Source organism: Mustela erminea, chromosome 10 (assembly GCF_009829155.1).
Source record: "Mustela erminea isolate mMusErm1 chromosome 10, mMusErm1.Pri, whole genome shotgun sequence".
Classification (NCBI taxonomy): domain Eukaryota; kingdom Metazoa; phylum Chordata; class Mammalia; order Carnivora; family Mustelidae; genus Mustela; species Mustela erminea.
Genome location: NC_045623.1, coordinates 19208172 through 19226500, shown reverse-complemented (window position 1 = coordinate 19226500; position 18329 = coordinate 19208172). Strand labels below are relative to the sequence as shown.

Here is an 18329-nt window from a genome sequence, read left to right as displayed (position 1 = left end):
TTTAATTTTTTGATATGTGCATTAAAGTATACAATAAAAGCAGACTCGGGGTTAACTCTTATCCACTGGGTGAACAAATAGTAAGTACAATAATAAAAATATACTTTGAGGGAATGGTTGCTATGGATCAGGCACAGGGCTCTAGGTGAATTATGTTGTTTTTTCTTCCCAGCAAACACTTCATGTAAATATGCTCCCCCACAGTAGAAACTGAGTTTTAGAAACCTTAAGTAAGATGCCCAGTCAATTCCCCTTCTACCCATAATTCACCAGGCTAGCGATTCCCAGTTTTTAAAAGAGTTAACAACACCCTGACACTTTGTATTCGATTTCGTGATGTCCTGTCTCTTCCTAATCTCCCTTGTATCTTTCTACTCATCCCTAACCTATAAAGCCATATGCAATGTGCACATCTTGGTCTCTTAGAAGTACACTTATTTTTGTTTTGAGGGTTTCTTTAAAAAAAAAATGTGGAGCACTACACTATAGATGAATAGAAAGCTTCTGTGTCATGGAGAAATCACCATGGGAAATAAGCAGGGATAATGTTGCCCATGTTGTATATGGGGAACATCAGATATATACTGGAGCACCTATGCCAGATTTGGTCTCCAGTAGTGCTAAAGGGAGCAGGTATAAACAATAGTGTCACAAGCAGCCCCACTAATTTGACTCATTTCATCTGATTTTAAATTCTTTGTAGTCTTTGTTGGTGACTCTAATACAGTTAGATTTGGAAATTTTCTGTGTTGCATTTTGTTATGTAATATGTGTATTTTTAAAATTTAATTTAATTTAATTTTTAAAATTATGTCATGTTAGTCACCATACAGTACATCATTAGTTTTTGATGTAGTGTTCCCTGGTTCGTTGTTTGCGTATAACACCCAGTGCTCCATGTAATACATGCCCTCCTTAATACTCATCACTGGACTAACCCATTCCCCAACCCCCTCCCCTCTAAAACCCTCAGTTTGTTTCTTGGGGTCCATTGTTCCTTATGGTTCATCTCCCACCCCTTATTTTTCCCCTTAATGTCCTCCATGATGTTCCTTATGTTTCCACAAATAAATGAAACCATATGATAATTGGCTTCCTCTGATTCACACATTTCACTTAGCATAATCTCCTCCAGTTCCATCCATGTTGATGCAAAAGTTGGGTATTCATCCTTTCTGATCATTGAGTAATATTCCATCGTGTATATGGACCACATCTTCTTCATCCATTCATCTGTTGAAGGGCATCTCGGCTCTTTCCACAGTTTGGTTATTGTTGACATTGCTGCTATTAATATTGGGGTGTATATGGCTTTTTTCACTATATCTGTATCTTTGGAGTAAATACTCAGTAGTGCAATTGCAGGGTTATAGGGTAGCTCTGTTTTTAATTTTTTGAGGAACCTCTGTACTTTTCTCCAAAGTGGCTGTACCAGCTTGCCACTGACAGTGTAAGAGGATTTCCTTTTCTCCACAACCTCTCCAACATTTGTTGTTTCTTGCCTTGTCATTTTTTGCCATTCTAACTGCTGTAAGGTATTCATGTCTTCTGTCCATTTTTTGACTTGATTATTTGCTTTTTGAGTGCTGAGTTTGAAAAGTTCTTTAGAGATCTTGGATATCAGCCCTTTAGCTGCAGAGTCATTTGCAAATATCTTCTCCCATTCTGTGGTTTGCCTTTGTTTTGTTGACTATTTCCTTTGCTGTGCAGAAGCTTTTTATCTTGATGAAGTCCCAAGGGTCATTTTTGCTCTTGTTTCCCTTGTCTCTGGAGATATGTCTTGAAAGAAGTTGCTATGGTAGCTGTCAAAGAGGTTACTGCCTATGTTCTCCTCTAGGATTTTGATGGATTCCTATCTCACATTGAGGTCTTTCATCCATTTAGAGTTTATCTTTGTGTATGGTGCAAGAGAATGGTTGAATTCCATTATTCTGTATATAGTTGTCCAATTTTCCCAGCATCATTTATTGAAGAGAATTTTTTTTTTCCCCATTGGATATTTTTTCCTGTGTTGTCAAAGATTATTTGAGCATAGAGTTCAGGGTCCATATCTGGGCTCTCTATTATGTTCCATTGGCCTATGTGTCTGTTTTTGTTCCAGTACCATGCTGTCTTGGTGATCACAGCTTTGTACTATAGCTTGAAATCAGGCAACGTGATTTCCCAGCCCTGTTTTTCTTTTTCAACATTTCCTTGATGATTCAGGGTCTTTTCTGGTTCCATTCAAATTGTAGGATTGTTAGTTCCAGCACTTTGAAAAACGCCATTCGTATTTTGACCAGGATGGTGATGAAAGTATAGGTTGCTCTGGGCAGCAGAGACATTTTTCACAAAGTTTATTCTTCTGATCCGTGAGCATGGAATGTTTCTCCATCTTTTTGTGTCTTCTCCAATATCTTTCATGAGCGTTCTGTAGTTTCTAGAGTATAGATCCTTTACTTCTTTGGTTAGGTTTATCCCAAGATGTCTTAAGGTTTTTGGTGCAATTGTAAATGGAATTGATTCTCTAATTTTTCTACAGTTTAGGTTGTTAGTGTATAAGAAAGCAACATATTTCTGTGCATTGATTTTGTATCCTGTCACATTACTGAATTGCTGAATGAGTTCTAGTAATTTGGAGGTGGATTCTTTTAGGTTTTCCACATAAAGTATTATATCATCTGTGAAGAGATAGAGTTTGACTTCTTCTTTGCCAGTTTGAATACCTTTTATTTCTTTTTGTTGTCTGATTGCTGTTGTTAGGACTTCTAGTACTGTGTTGAACAACATTGGCCAGATTGAATATCCTTATCATGTTTCTGATCTTCAGAGAAAGGCTCTCAGCTTCTCTCCACTGAGAATGATATTTGCTGTGGGTTTTTCATAGATGGATTTTATAAAATTGAGGAATGTTCCCTCTATCCCTATACTCTGAAGAGTTTTAATCAGGAAAGAATGCTGTATTTTGTTAGACACATTTTCTGCAGCAATTGAAAGGACCATGTGATTCTTGTCTCTTTTCTTACTTATGTGTTCTATCACATTGATTGATTTATGAATGTTGAACCACCCTTGAATCCCAGAGATAAATCCCACCTGGTTGTTATGCATAATCCTTTTAATGTACTACTAGATCCTATTAGCTAGGATCTTGCTGAAAATTTTGCATCCATATTCATCAGAAATATTGGTCTGTAATTCTCCTTTTTGATGGGTCTTTGCCTGGTTTTGAGATCAAGGTGATGCTGGTCTCATAGAATGAGTCTGGAAGTTTTCCTTCTGTTTCTATTTTTTGAAAAAGCTTCAGGAGTATAGGTATTATTTCTTCTTTGAATGTTTGGTAGAATTTCCTAGGTCCTGGACTCTTGTTTTGGGGGAGATTTGGGGGGTTTGATCACTGCTTCAATCTCATTACTGGTTATTGGTCTATTCAGGTTGTTAATTTCTTCCTGTTTCCGTCTTGGTAGTTTATAGATTTCCAGGAATACAACCTTTTTTCCCAGGTTGCTTAATTTATTTGCATATAGCTGTTGATAATAATTTCTGATAATTGTTTTTATTTCCTTGGTGGTAGTCATGATCTTTCCCCCTTCATTCCTAATTTTATTAATTTGGGTCCTTTCCTTTTTTTTTTCTTTTTTTCCCCCCTTTCTCTTTTCTTTTGATTAAGTCTGACCAGTGGTTTATTAATCTTTTTAATTCTTTCAAAGAACCACCTTCTAGTTTTGTTGATGTGTTCTACTATATTTCTGATTTCTGATTCATTGATCTCTACTCTAATCTTAATTATTTTCCTTCTCATGTGTGGGTTAAGGTTAATTTGTTGTTGAGTCTCCAGATCTTTAAAGTGTTAGGAAAGTTTGTGTATTCAGGATTTTTCTATTTTTTTGAGTGAGTCATGGACAGATTAGGACCACCTTTGTAGTATCTCATATGTTTTGGACTGATGTGTTTTTCTTATCGGTTTCCATGAATTGTTAAGTCCTTCTTTGATTTCCTGGTTGACCCAAACATTCTTGAGCAGGAGGATCTTTAGCTTCCAAGTGTTTGAATTTCTTCCAAACTTTTTCTTATGATTGAATTCCAGTTTTCAGAGCATTGCAGTCTGAGAATATGCAGGAGAAAAAATCTTAATCTTTTGGTATTGATTGAGACCTGATTTGTGACCCAGTATGTGGTCTGTTCCAGGGAAAATTCCATGTGTGGTCTCGACCAGAAGGAGTATTCTGTTGTTTTAGGGTGGAATGTTCTGTACATATCTGTGAGGTCCATCTGGCCAGTGTATCAGTCAAAGCTCTCATTTCTTTGTTGATTTAGATGCTTAGATGACCTGTATATTGCTGAGAGTGGTATGTTGAGGTCTCCTATTATCAACATATTATTATCAATATGTCTCTTTATTTTGGTTAACAGTTGGCTTAAGTAGTTGGTTGCTCCCCTGTTGGGGACATAGATATATACAATTGTTAGATTTTCTTGTAATTCTTCCAGTTTGTCCTTCTAGGGGAGGGGCCTGATGTGTTGTTTTTCAATCAATCCTGCTTGGGTGGAGTTGCTCTGCCCCCTTATCAAAGGGCTGGACTCCTTGGATACTGTTTTTTTGGGCTTTAGTTCTCTGGTGGCTTTTTGCTCTCTGGTAGTTTTTCAGGCCTTTTCAGAGGGTCAGAGTAAACTGTCCACACCCGGACCTCTGCCCCAGAGGAGAGAAGCCAGATTCTGTTTCTCTCTGAACCTTCTGGAACACACAGTCTCCCCCTCTGTAAGTGCTGCTGGAAGCTGCAGCCTCCCACAGATGGTGAATGCCCCCAGAGATCCTTTCAGCAGTGGGCCCTGGTCCCCACTTGTCTCTGCTCCCCCTACCCCCATGCTACCAAAACCACAAGCGATCCTGGTCCTGTGGGTTGGGCCATGGCAGTGGCCAGTCCTGGGACTGTGTGCTCAGGTCCATGCCTGCAGACACCTGGTCCCAACATTTGCTGTTTAAGCCCCTGTGTTCTGTTTGAGTGCTATTATCAGTCTCTTCTCATTCTGCCACTACCGATCTCCAAGCTATTGTTGGTCCCAGGTGCAGGATGCTTTTGCACTGATGTTGTATTTTCCAGTGGCTGGATTCTGGGGGTCCCCTCCCCCTTCTGTTTATCCTCTGACATCTGTCCATGCAATCACAACTTCGTCCTTCATACCTCTCAATTGATGATCCTCTGCCCCCGTAGAGATCCAGATGTATAATCTTATATCTCAGGCTGGTTTCACGTCCATTCAGAATGGCTTGGTAGACATCTAGCTAAATTCAGGGGACCAGTTGAAACAGAATACTCCACTCCTCCACCATCTAGCCTTATAATATGTATATATTCTTTAGTGAGTGGTCATTGGATGTGGTCATCCTGTGTCCTGATTTAGCAATTGCTCTTCATTTTTCATTTTTAAATAAAGTGTTATCATTAATAATGATGATAAAAATAAGCCAGCTTGGATCTGGAAGACTCCCATTTTATTCTTCCTACTGGTAGCATGTTCACATCTGATGGTTTATGAGGTTCTATGTAGTGAACAGGAATCATGCTTCGGCGATATGTTTAAACTTGAAAGATGACCAGGGATAATTGATATTTCTAAACTATTTTTTAGGAGGCAATATATCGAATAAAGTCCTTTCAAGGGAAGTGTGCAGTGTATTCTCTGATAAGATGAAGCACTCTTGGACACTATGGCTAAAAGAATCAAATTTCTTCCATTCTTGGATAGAAATGGAAAAAGAGTCAACACTGCTGCGCTTCTGAGACATTTGGTAAGCCTGCTATGATGCAAAGGCTCATTCAGTGACCTAACAATGCAAGAGGCTGCCAGACACTCAGACTATTGGCCTGTAGTGTGCTATACAGCCAAAAAATGACAGGCGTTAAAGTGCATCCCAGGGGTGCATAGATGGCTCAACGGGTTAAGCATCTGCCTTCAGCTAAGGTCATGATCCCATGTTCCTGAATTCATGCCCTGCATTAGGCTCCCCACTCAGAGGGTGGTCTACTTCTCCCTCTTCTTCTGTCCCTCCCCCTGCTCATGCTCTCTCATATTTTTCAAATAAAAAAATAAAATAAAGTATGCATCCTAGAACAATGGACTCCTCAGATCTCCTCCATGTGATCATTATTTTGGTGTTAATGATGGTTATAACTGCTGAGTGGCATTCTCTAGTATTACTGACAAGCTTAATAGACCCATTCCCTCAGATAATGCTTTTCATTCTTAGTAATCCACCATTTATTGTGCCCATTAGTAAGAAGAGATTGGTGTTTCGCTTCAGTCTCCATTGTAAGCGCCTCTGCTTATAACAACCCAGGCCCCTCCTAGGCCAGGAGTGTGACCATGACATTCTTACTGTTGTCCTTCTTGGGAGATGAACTTCTGGGCTTCTGCTGTTTATGATGGTACCTCCTGAACATGAAAGGTACACTCATGTGGACTCCTAAGTACTGAGTCATGTGCTCTAAGTCCTGACGAGAACTTGTCTTTGTTTTAAAACCCCTATTATTTGTATAAACTTTGAGGAAAAATTACCAAAACCTTTGGGCTGTGTGCTTTGGCTCACAGAAACTAGATTGCTAGATTTAAACAAATTCTCTAGTATTCAGTTTGCTCTATCAGATGAATCTCTGTTAACATAAAGATAAGAACTACATGAAAAAATAAAGAGAAGAGAGATACAAAGTTCTATGGATTTCAATTTTAGATCAAGTAGTCACAGATGGTTTCACTGTAAATATAATGTTTTTAAAAAAGTCCTCAAGGAAATGAGGAAGATTTCATGAAATATTAGGGGAAAGAACCTTCCAGACTGAAAGAAAATGAAAATACAAAGGCCCTGCAGCAGAAGCATCCCTGGTGGGCTCCAAGAAGAGCTAGGAAGATGATATGGTAAGACAACAGCAAAGGAGTAGCAGGAAAGGAAGTCAGAAAAATAATACAGACTGTTTAGAGTGGCAACATCGAATAGAGATAATGTGTCACATTAGCAGTTTTTTTAAAAGATTTATTTATTTATTTAGAGATAGCACACAAGAGGGGAGGGTGGAGAAGCTTCAAGACTCCTTGCTGAGAGGGGAATCCCACATGGGGTGATCTTACAACCCTAAGCTGAAACCAAGAGATGCTTAACTGACTAAGACATGCAGGCTCCCCAGGCATATAGCTAATTTTGAATTTTCTAATAATCACATTAAAAAGTGAAAAATAGAACATGCAAACTTAATGTTTATGTGTTATTTAATCCAGTATTTGAGGAGTGTTAGGATTTTAAACTATAATAAATTAAAAGTATTGACATATTTAAAAACTCTTTTGTACAACATCTTTGGGATCTGGTGTATATTTTCCACCTACAGTACTTCTCAGTTTAGACTTCATACCTGCAGTACTCAGTAGAAACATGCAGAGATGGCTACTGTGCCAGACAGTATAAACTTAGGAACTGGAAAGCTACTTTAAGGACTTTGGTTTTTACTCTAAGATAGAGAACTACTGGAGGATTTTTAGAACAAAGAAAGAGGTATGCCTTGACTCATACATTTTGACTAGATCTTTCTGACTACTGTGTTAAAAAACTGGAACATGGAAAGAGATCAAATTTGAAGACTATTACAATATCCCACATGAGATAGGATATTTGCTGAGGGGTTGATCATGGAGGCTGTGAAGAATGATTGAGTTCTAGATATGTTTTGAAAGTAGAGCTGATTGGGATGCCTGGGTGATTCAATGAGTTAAGTATCTCCCTTCGACTTGGGTCATGATCCTAGGGACCTGGGGATGGAGTCCTACATCAAGTCGCACACTGAGTCCCACATTGGGCTTCTTGCTCGGCGAGGACTTTGTTTTTCCTTCTGCCTACCTCTCCCCGTGCTTTTGCACGCTCTCTCTTTCTTTCTGACCAAAAAAAAAAAAAAAAAAAAAAAAAAAAAAAATCTTTAAAAAGAAAATAGAGCTGACATAATTTGCTGGCAGGTTGGTTGTCAGATATGACAGAGAACAGTTAAATGGATAAATTGTGCCAGATATGTATATTTTTGAAAATTCTCTGATAATTGCAAAGTGAAATGTTGGTCAAGAATCGCTCGGTGCTCTGGTGGCAACTCCTGTTTATCTTGATGTAATCCCTGTTGATTTGCTTTCCTGATGAATCACTAAATCTGGAACATTATTTATTTTAGAGAGGGAAGTAGTAGGCTTTGGAGCAGGAAAAGTAGGTTAGGACTTCAAAGTACCTTAGAAGTTAGGCAGTGATGAGATAGATTAGAAGCACTGAGGGTCTGCAAGCAAAGGGGTCCTATTACTAAACTATGATTCAGAAAATGCCATGAAGTGAAGGAGGAAGGCTGCAGTGAAGTCTGTTCTGAGCACTGATGTAAAAGATTCCAGAGGCTTGGGATAGTGTGATTTGAGGGTATTGATCATTTCTGCTTATTGATCAGGATTTTGGTTCATATGGGTGTTGTAACTGTCTGAAACTCATGGAGCTATACAATTATCATAGGTCATATATATGTTCAAGGAAAGCAAAATAAAAAGAAATTGACCATCCTCTGAAATGTACCAATATTCATCAGGATGACAGTATAAACCCTAAAAAGCCAATATTTCAATTTATAATGAAAATACAGCTATTATTTAGACTGAACAATTGCCTCAACTGAGTTTGGTAAAATGACATAGAAGCCAAAATATAATCAGAAAGTGGCCAGATGAAAGTAGAAAAAGAAGAAATAGAGTTATTAAAATGAATTGATGATTGGTGTTATTGAGCCTTGATACTGTAATTCACCCATCCTCACCACAGAGGCACCAGAGAGCTTCACAATGCAATGTTTTATCTAGGGAGATTGCTGAAACTTGTGTCTCATTGCTCTCCTGCCTTTCACTGCTGAATCACCTACCAAGACTAACACAACTTTTGTTCCTGTCTTCTCGAAATGCTCTAATGTCCTAATAAGATATTGGAAATAAAATTCTTTTAAAATTACTTTCTAGATCCTATTCTAGAATATCCTTATTATAATTTTTTAATTAAATTAATTTATTTATTTTCTGGAAAACAGTATTCATTATTTTTTCACCACACCCAGTGCTCCATGCAATCCATGCCCTCTATAATACCCACCACCTGGTACCACAACCTCTCACCCCCCCACCACCACTTCAAACCCTTCAGATTGTTTTTCAGAGTCCATAGTCTCTCATGATTCACCTCCACTTCCAATTTACCCCAACTCCCTTCTCCTCTCTAACACCCCTTGTCTTCCATGATATTTGTTATGCCCCACAAATAAGTAAAACTATATGATAATTGACTCTCTCTGCTTGACTTATTTCACTCAGCATAATCTCTTCCAGTCCCGTCCATGTTGCTACAAAAGTTGGGTGTTCATCCTTTCTGATGGAGGCACATTACTCCATAGTGTATATGGACCACATCTTCCTTATCCATTCGTCCATTGAAGGACATCTTGGTTCTTTCCATAGTTCGGCAACCATGGCCATTGCTGCTATAAACATTGGGGTACAGATGGCCCTTCTTTTCACGACATCTGTATCCTTGGGGTAAATACCCAGGAGTGCAATGGCAGGGTCATAGGGAAGTTCTATTTTTAATTTTTTGAGGAATCTCCACACTGTTCTCCAAAGAGGCTGCACCAACTTGCATTCCCACCAACAGTGTAAGAGGGTTCCCCTTTCTCCACATCCTCTCCAACACATGTTGTTTCCTGTCTTGCTGATTTTGGCCATTCTAACTGGTGTAAGATGATATCTCAATGTGGTTTTAATTAGAATCTCCCTGAGGGCTAGTGATGATGAAAATTTTTTCATGTGTCTCATAGCCATTTGTATGTCTTGATTAGAGAAGTGTCTGTTCATATCTTCTGCCCATTTTTTGATATGTTTGCCTGTTTCATGTGTGTTGAGTTTGAGGAGTTCATTATAGATCCTGGATATCAACCTTTTGTCTGTACTGTCATTTGCAAATATCTTCTCCCATTCCGTGGGTTGCCTCTTTGTTTTTTTGAGTGTTTCCTTTGCTGTGCAGAAACTTTTGATTTTGAAGTCCCAAAAGTTTATTTTCACTTTTGTTTCCTTTGCCTTTGGAGACATATCTTGAAAGAAGTTGCTGTGGCTGATATCGAAGAGATTACTGCCTATATTCTCCTCTAGGATTCTGATCGATTCCTGTCTCACATTGATGTATGTTATCCATTTTGAGTTTATCTTTGTGTACGGTATAAGAGAATGGTCGAGTTTCATTCTTCTACATATAGCTGTCCAGTTTTCCCAGCACCATTTATTGAAGAGACTGTCTTTTTTCCACTGTATATTTTTATAATTTAACTAAAAACAACTTCTAAGCTTTTTGAGGAAAGCAACATCAATATTCTCATGTAAAGCCCATAGTATCTTAGTGCCATGCTTGACTGAGCACTTAGAAGATGTTGAAAAATCAAAGATGACCTGGAAGATCCATGCCTTGGAAGAATATCATTTTCTTCCGTTAACTGAGATAAATGTAGCAGGATGAGGATTAAGATTAGGGAAGATGGTGATAGGTGTACTTTGAACATGTTAAGTGTAAGGTGATTCAGCCAACTGACTTCATTCTGTATCTCAGAATTCCAGAAAAGAAGGCAATCTGAGATATAAATATGTTGATCATTTTGCTCTGAGGGAGACTAAATTGTGAGACTTATTGAAAGCACCACAGGAAAGAAGGGGAGGAAAGAAGCAGCTTGGGTCAGGCAGGAGCTTGTGGAGTATGACTCTTTGTAGAAGGAAAGAAAAAGAAGAGAGTCTGAAGAGGCAGAAAAGATAAAATACCCACAGATCTAGAAAGAAAATCAAGGTAAAATTTCAGGAGAATATGTAACCAGCCTTATAAAAGTAATGCTAAATTTTACAGAATGTTAGGACTGAGATTTGGAAATTTCATTTTTCTAATTTAAAGATTCAAGGGAGTGGTGCCTAGGTGGCTTAGTTGCTTAAGCATCTGCTTTCAGCTAAGGTCATGATCTCAGGGTCCTGGGATTGAACCCTGCATGGGTGGGCTCAGCTCCCTTTTCAGCAGGGAGCCTCCTTCTCCCTCTTTCTCTCCCCCTTGCTTGTGCGCTCTCCCTCTCTCTCTCAAATAAATCAATAAAATCTTTTAAAAAATGTGTTGAAGATTCAAGGGAATCTATTTAATAAATGAACAGTTTGCAAAAGTTATATTCTAAAACTCTATATGATCAGGAGTCAGACATTATTTAAAAAATAATACTTTATCCCGTTATTTTGACTTATATGTTGTCAAATATTAATATATGTTTATATATAATATTAATATATGCTTTATTCTGAAATAATATTAAAATTGAGTGTAAAAGTTACAGCACAGTAAGGTTTCCTAATGAGAGATATAAAGATAATATCCTTTGTATAAGTTCACTGAGTAGAAATATCTACAAAGTATTTTTGGGTTTTTCCTTCAATTTAAAATAGGGAGAAAAAGTGTATTCGTAGGTATGAGGGAAAGAAATCATGAAAGAAAAATCCAAAATAGTTAGAAAACAATAGAAGTAGGTGGGTTAAAGAAGAAGCGTAGAGAAGTGGAATGAGAGCATAGAGCCAAGAAAGCTTGCAGTAGGGAAACAGTATGTCTTCATCCCAGAGAGCAGAAGGAAGAATGAGTGAGAGACCTGCAAGATGCTGAAGCGCAGACTTTAAGGAACCACTTCCAGATGGTCTGAAAGTTTTCAATGACCTGATATGGAATGTCTGGTATTAAGGATATTGGTTGACAAAGTAGTTTAGCACCTTGAGACAATTTGAGAAGATCTATAACAGCTTGAAAAGAGACTATATAGGTGTGCAAAGGGATTTCTGAGGTGTTCCTAAAGAGCCCACAGAGGGTTAGACTGCATAAATGCATAGAGGAGTCATATATATATATATGTGTGTGTGTGTGTATATATATATATGTGTACACATATATATATGTGTGTGTGTGTGTATATATATATGTGTACACATGTATATATATATATGTATAAAACTCTTTGTTTTTATATATAAACATATATATATATGTGTGTGTGTATATATATATGTGTACACATATATATATGTTTATATATAAACATATATATGTTTATATATATGTTTATATATAAATGTTTATATATATATGTTTATATATAAAAACAAAGAGTTTCAGGTTCACAACAAAATTCAGTGGAAGATACAGAGATTTCCCATATTCCCCTTTGCCCACAATGAAGTCTTTTAACATGTTTAAATAAGTGTGTTCAAACATCCCTCAACAGCTATTAGATAATATTTTACAAATAAAAGGAAATGAGGAAAACAAAGGGCAGGTAATGTAATTTCTAAGTTGAATTCCTTAGGACACAGGGCTCAAGTCTTGAGAGTGGTAGGGTTTGGTTTGGTTTTGCTTTGTTTTGTGTTTGTTTGATAATGAACTAAAAAATGCTAGTGGGTTGCTGATATGAGATGTTGAAAAAGTTCAAAGGAATTAGGGAGATTAAATAACTGAGGGACCAGAACTTTAGAAATGTTATCGATACAGATGTTTTAGTCATCTAAAATAACCACACAGAAGATGGATGTATCTGCATGCTATACGCTTCAAGTAAGTCAAGGTATTGTTCGGGTATGAGTGCTAAAAACAGAAATAAAGGTTAGAGAAGGTTGTGGAACAAGAATCCAAAGAGTGAGGGAAAGGCAACAAAACAAGACAACTTACAGGGAAGCAAGAAGAATACCACTTACTTCTTGCATCAAGATTCTGCAGGTAGCATCTCTACCATTACTAGAAAAGAATTAAAGAGAAATGTGTCAATTGGTTTGTTATATTTTAATAAAGACTGTAATAGCTGAAGTTACATTTAGACAATTTTGGTTGCCATCTCATTAGATATTTTTCAAAACTATTTCTTCATAGGTTTCAAAGGTGAGTTTTAATAAATTTTTACATTCAATTCAGACAGAAAAATGTTGTTGATAAACTTACTGACATTCAATCTGCTTATCATTACTTCCCTTCAAACCCCAAATAGCATATAAACAGAAAAAACTAATCAACTGAAGCAGAAACACAGTATCAATTAGGTTGGTGCCTGGGAACTGAAAAAAGAGCAAACAAAATTAATTCTAATCAGTTTGGTAATAAAAAATCAAAAATGTGTAATAACTCAAGATGACTATGCCAGAAAGTCATTGTGATTTGGCAAAGTATTTTTACATAAACACTTATAATCCTTCAAAACAGTATTTCTATATGTGTCTTATTATCATTTTAAAATTATGTTTAGTATCACTGTTAAGATACTTAAGACTATATGAAAGAGGAAATTGAAATTTTCAAACATACCTCTATGTCTCTTTTGTGGCTATAATCAAATGTTGCAGATATTTCAAAATTTAACAATAATAGCAATAAATGTTTATTGGACATTTATTTTGTACCTTATATATTTTACATACATTAAAACAATCATGATAGTAGTCATCCAAAACATGATGGAGTTCATTATATTGAAGGACCTGCAAGTATTTATAAGAATTCCAGTGATGGAGGGTTCTCCAGATTACCTTCAAAGGTGCCCTATGGGAAAAGAGTAGCTTTAAATGCTTAGCAAGCCAAAAGAGGTCTAACTCTTGACAACCTGGATAGAACCAGTCAAGTAAGATTCAGGAGTCATTACTTACCACCTGTTAAGTGGCTGAGGAGAGACAGAGCATAGTCTCTACAGGCAAATAGATACAGGGAGATAATGACCATGCCCCCTTCTACCTGCTCACCAACCTTGCAACAGGACCAAGCTACAGAGTGGACAGGACTTGAATGAAGCTGGAAATTTTGATTACCTAGGACTGAGCATATTAATTACTGATTGATACTTTTCACTAGAATTTATTGAGTGTTCAGAAAAGTTACTGCAATCTTTTTTTATTGAATCCCATATAGAGAGAGGTCCCAACCAAGTGGGCTTACTCAGACATTAAAAAAAGGATACAGCTGTTTTCTGACTTTAACTTATGAGTTTTAGCTCAACCTAACATTTATACCTACATGATAACTCCAGTTGCTTAGCATAGCATTCAAGGTCTATAGAAAGTGGAACTTGCTTGCTTCCCCTGTTTCATGCATTACCCAAAGCATTCTTCTCTCTTTTATTTTAGATGTATGTGCAACCCCTAGATGCCAGACAGTTTTATGAGTCTGTTGTATGTTTGAGGTAGTTGCTGAGTGAAAATATCCATCTCATTGCTAAAATATAAAATTTTCCAAAAAAATTTTTGCATTGTTGTCATGAAAATATAAAATGAACCTGAGAAAAATGTATATATATAAATATAAATATATACATAATATATTATATATAATAACCACTGGGCCTGTGTACACACACACACACACACAAACAGACATGGTATCTACTTAGGAAACTGAAATAAGTTTGCATATATTCAAGTCTAGTTAATATCCCAGATTCCGCAAAGTGATAAAATGCAATATTTAGGGTTATCATTTGTGTTGTATGGAAATAAATTCTGTCTTTACTGAGGAAAAATTCATTTTCATTCCTTTGAACGAATCATTTGTGTGACTCTTAGTTTTCTAGAAGTTAAGTCCCTATTCCTTAAGAATTGAGAATAGCCTGGTGAATAGGAAGTCAACCAAAGGTACACAGCTCTGACCCACCAAATATCACTCAGCACTCCCCTGAAAGGAAAACCCCAAATCTTTCTTTATTTCCATGCTTTATTTCCATGTCTTCGGCAATTTTTGTGATAAACTCTCCCTCATCTGTCAATACATAGCCCAGTTGCCATCTCCTCTATGAAAATGTTTCAACTGCCTCCAGGAAAACTCTTGATCCCAGTTTACCATCTGACTCCTCTATCACCAACATCATACTTTAGATTGAGATGGTAGTTATTTTGTATGTCTTGTTTCTCTTCTTAGTGACAAATAGTGTTCTTGGGATATAAAACCATAGTCAAGTTGCACTTCAATTAGGAATCCTGGTTTAAAGTCTAACTTCATCATTTAGTAGGCATATAACCTCAGGCCAGTTATTTAACCCCTCCCAGTTTAACTGATCTCATCCTTCAAATAAGAATAATGTCTAACACAAAGTTGTATCATGAGGAACAAATGAAATAAAATATATAAGACCTTTATTTTGATATCATCTCTCCAAAAATAGTAGCAATAATAATAAAGGTATCAAGAACATAGAAAATGATAGAAGGAAGTGGAAGTGAAATTTTGATATACAAGTTTAAACCTGAGCTTTGAGAACTTCTCAGAATATGTATTTTATATGTGATTTGGTATATTTCACTGGACCATAGGAAGATCCTTAAATGTGGGTCAAAAATGTCAATTTCAAGTCCTACTAAAAGCAGATAGCAAAAAGGTACAAATCATTTACTTTATCAAATTATGTTAATTATAGTAATTCACAAAGCAATTGAATTTTTTCCTTAATTTAGCTCCAAAGGAATTTTCTACATGTTTTCTTTCCTGTGTTCTTTTAATTTAATTTCCTGTAATTGTATTATTTTCAGGGCCTTCAACTCAGGTATTAACACTTTCAAAGGAAAAAATACTTCTAAATAAATAATTATTAATAAATTAATTATTGCTTATTAATTAATAATTATCTTTAGGAAAACATGACTTTTATTTAGTGAGAAATTTTTATTTTAAATTGCATTAAAAAAACATAGTTCTAGGCACAAAGAATGATGCAAGAGAAGTTAGAAACCCTGTGGTTCCTGCAGAGTACTTACGCTAATCTGAACGGGTCCCGCAAAAGGAAATACAGCACTAACAGATCTAGAAAACCTGCTGTATTATTTTTCTTCCAAACCATCAGCATTCTCATTTTGGCAGGAGAATAAAGAAAAAAATGACTGTGTTTTAAAGACAGTCAAAATGGAAACCTGTAATATAACAACAAATCACTGGCATTCTTTATGGAGCTTTATCTTCAACCCAGCAGAAGAACCACCACCAAAGCAAATAGAAAACTGACATCAATATGTTCTTAAAAGTGGTATACCACCTCCATACAGTAGTTCAATTCCAGAAAAGTTTTTTCTGAGTTGGAGTTTTGGAAATTGAGTCATCTTCTATAAGCATTAGGAGGACTAATGATTTAAAGGATTCCATAGTGGGTGTCTGGGTGGCTCAGTGGGTTAAAGTCTCTGCCTTCAGCTCAGGTCATGATCTCAGGGTCCTGGAATGGAGCTCCACATCATCCTTTCTGCTCAGCAGGGAGCCTACCTCCTCATCTCTCTCTGCCTGCCTCTCTGTCTACCTGTGATCTCTGTCAAATAAATAAATAAAATCTAAAAAAAAAAAAAAAAGAATCCATAGTTCAGCCCATTTTGATAATACAGACATTCAATGGCTTTTTCCTTTCTTCTATTAACTTATATTTTCATAGAACAGAACCAGAAATTGGCTGATCAGGTTTTTTGTTCTGAATACTCTACATTTTCATACTTGAGTTGGAATGCCAGTATATAACCATGAATTCTGTTATCACAAATGATAAATACATCTAACACATGGAGTGCTCACTTTGTACCAGGCAGGGTACCAAGTGCTTTATACAGACTATCTCATTTGATCTATAATGAGGTATATCTATTTTTATCTTGTTTTATAAAAAAAGAAGTAGAAGTAATTTGTGCAAATGAACTGAGGTAGCCTGGATCAGATACAGCCAGTCTGATGACAAAGCTAAGTTCTCTGGCCCTACCATCCAACGTAAATGGTAGAGTCCAAAGCTCCACCATCCAGCTTTCCTTATTTTAAAGAGCCTGATAAAATATCAATTTAATATGTGAAAAAAATTGTACATTAAATATCCAAGATAAAATTCCCCATTTTCAATGGCCCAGAATGAATAAGCTTAATAAATAAAAAATTATTTATTTCTCATATAATCTTGAAAGGAATTTTAAATGCTCTTCATTGGGAGTGTGGAGGAAGTAATAATTATTTTTAGTTTTTCGTGGAAGGATTTAGGTTGCTTTGACTCTGAATTTGTGTAAGTGGAAAATGTATTTAGAAAATTGTTACTTACAATTTGGGGGCCAATTTTTAGGTGTAATGACATTTCAGAGAGTAAATAATGGGATGAATATGTGCTTTCTCAAGTAAAACTAACAAGGGTCATAAAGAGGTTAGCTTGGTAGAGTGTTGGGATGTCTCATCAAGACAGTCATAGTTTCTATCTCATTTATATTTCTCATCAGAAATACTGCATAATTATACACTAGCTATCCAAAGGAATAAATTAGAAATCCTAAGGGGAGCAAACTTTCTTTAAAAATAATGACTAATTAACATAATAATAATCTCAGTATTTCAATTCATAATCAAGAGATTCTATTGAGACCCAAAGGGGTTGCAAGCATGAGGTCAAATACTAGAAGTGGTGTGGGTGGGTAAACAGCTTTCAGTGATTGTATTCCAGTCCTTCCTAGATATTTAATTTTTCTCTTTACTAACCCTTCTATGAACTCATAAGCAGGAAGCACATGACTGTCAGCATTGATGTGACAACAGGACTATAATCCAACAGAAGACAAAACAGTGAGAAATTGTCCAGAGACAGGTTGTAGTTACTGGAGGGATCACTTTGTTGTCTTGGGAGTTCAGAGAAACTTAATCTTCTAGAATCCAAATTTTATTTGTCTTTTTAAAGTTTAAAGGTAAAAAAGATGCACTCTAGTGCCCTAAGCCTATAGGCTATAACATTTTTAAATTTTGACATTTTTAAATTTTGAAAAAAAAAAAGTGAAAAAAAGAGAAGCTAATAAGAGAACCCATTAATAAATGGAAAAATTCATAAAATAATAAATTTTAAAAAGTGATTAGTAGCATTGGTATGTGACTGAGTCTATCACATATGATGACCAAAGCATTTTAAACTTTGGAGGATTAACATATTAAAATCAGAGCTAATCTAAGCTGTTTTAATTGCCTTGTCATTTATCCAATTATTTAAACTGGATAATTTATAAATCAGATTTAAAATTAAACCTTTCTTTCAGAGTTGAACCACGGATCTAAGATTAGCAGCTTAAATCAAGCTGATCTTACAAATGTAGAATCTTCCAAACCACAAACTGCTTTTGTTGTTTAATTATTCTACAGGTAAAAGGACTGTGGATGTGTGACTGTGTGAGAAACCACTCTACTTTTCATTTCTCTAAAGATGAAGCCTAAACAATTCCACATCCTTTTTGTCCTCTTAATTTACTCATTGACAATAAGTACATTT

The 18329-nt window shown here is 36.1% G+C and overlaps 1 long non-coding RNA gene across 1 annotated transcript in view; it reads right to left on the bottom strand.

Moving 5' to 3' along the window:
* Positions 1-18329, bottom strand: part of LOC116568119 — a 95235-nt gene that overhangs the window by 51554 nt on the left and 25352 nt on the right. Inside the window, exon 4 of the long non-coding RNA XR_004276510.1 lies at positions 12790-12829. This is a non-coding gene — a long non-coding RNA (uncharacterized LOC116568119). The remainder of the gene's footprint in view (positions 1-12789; positions 12830-18329) is intronic.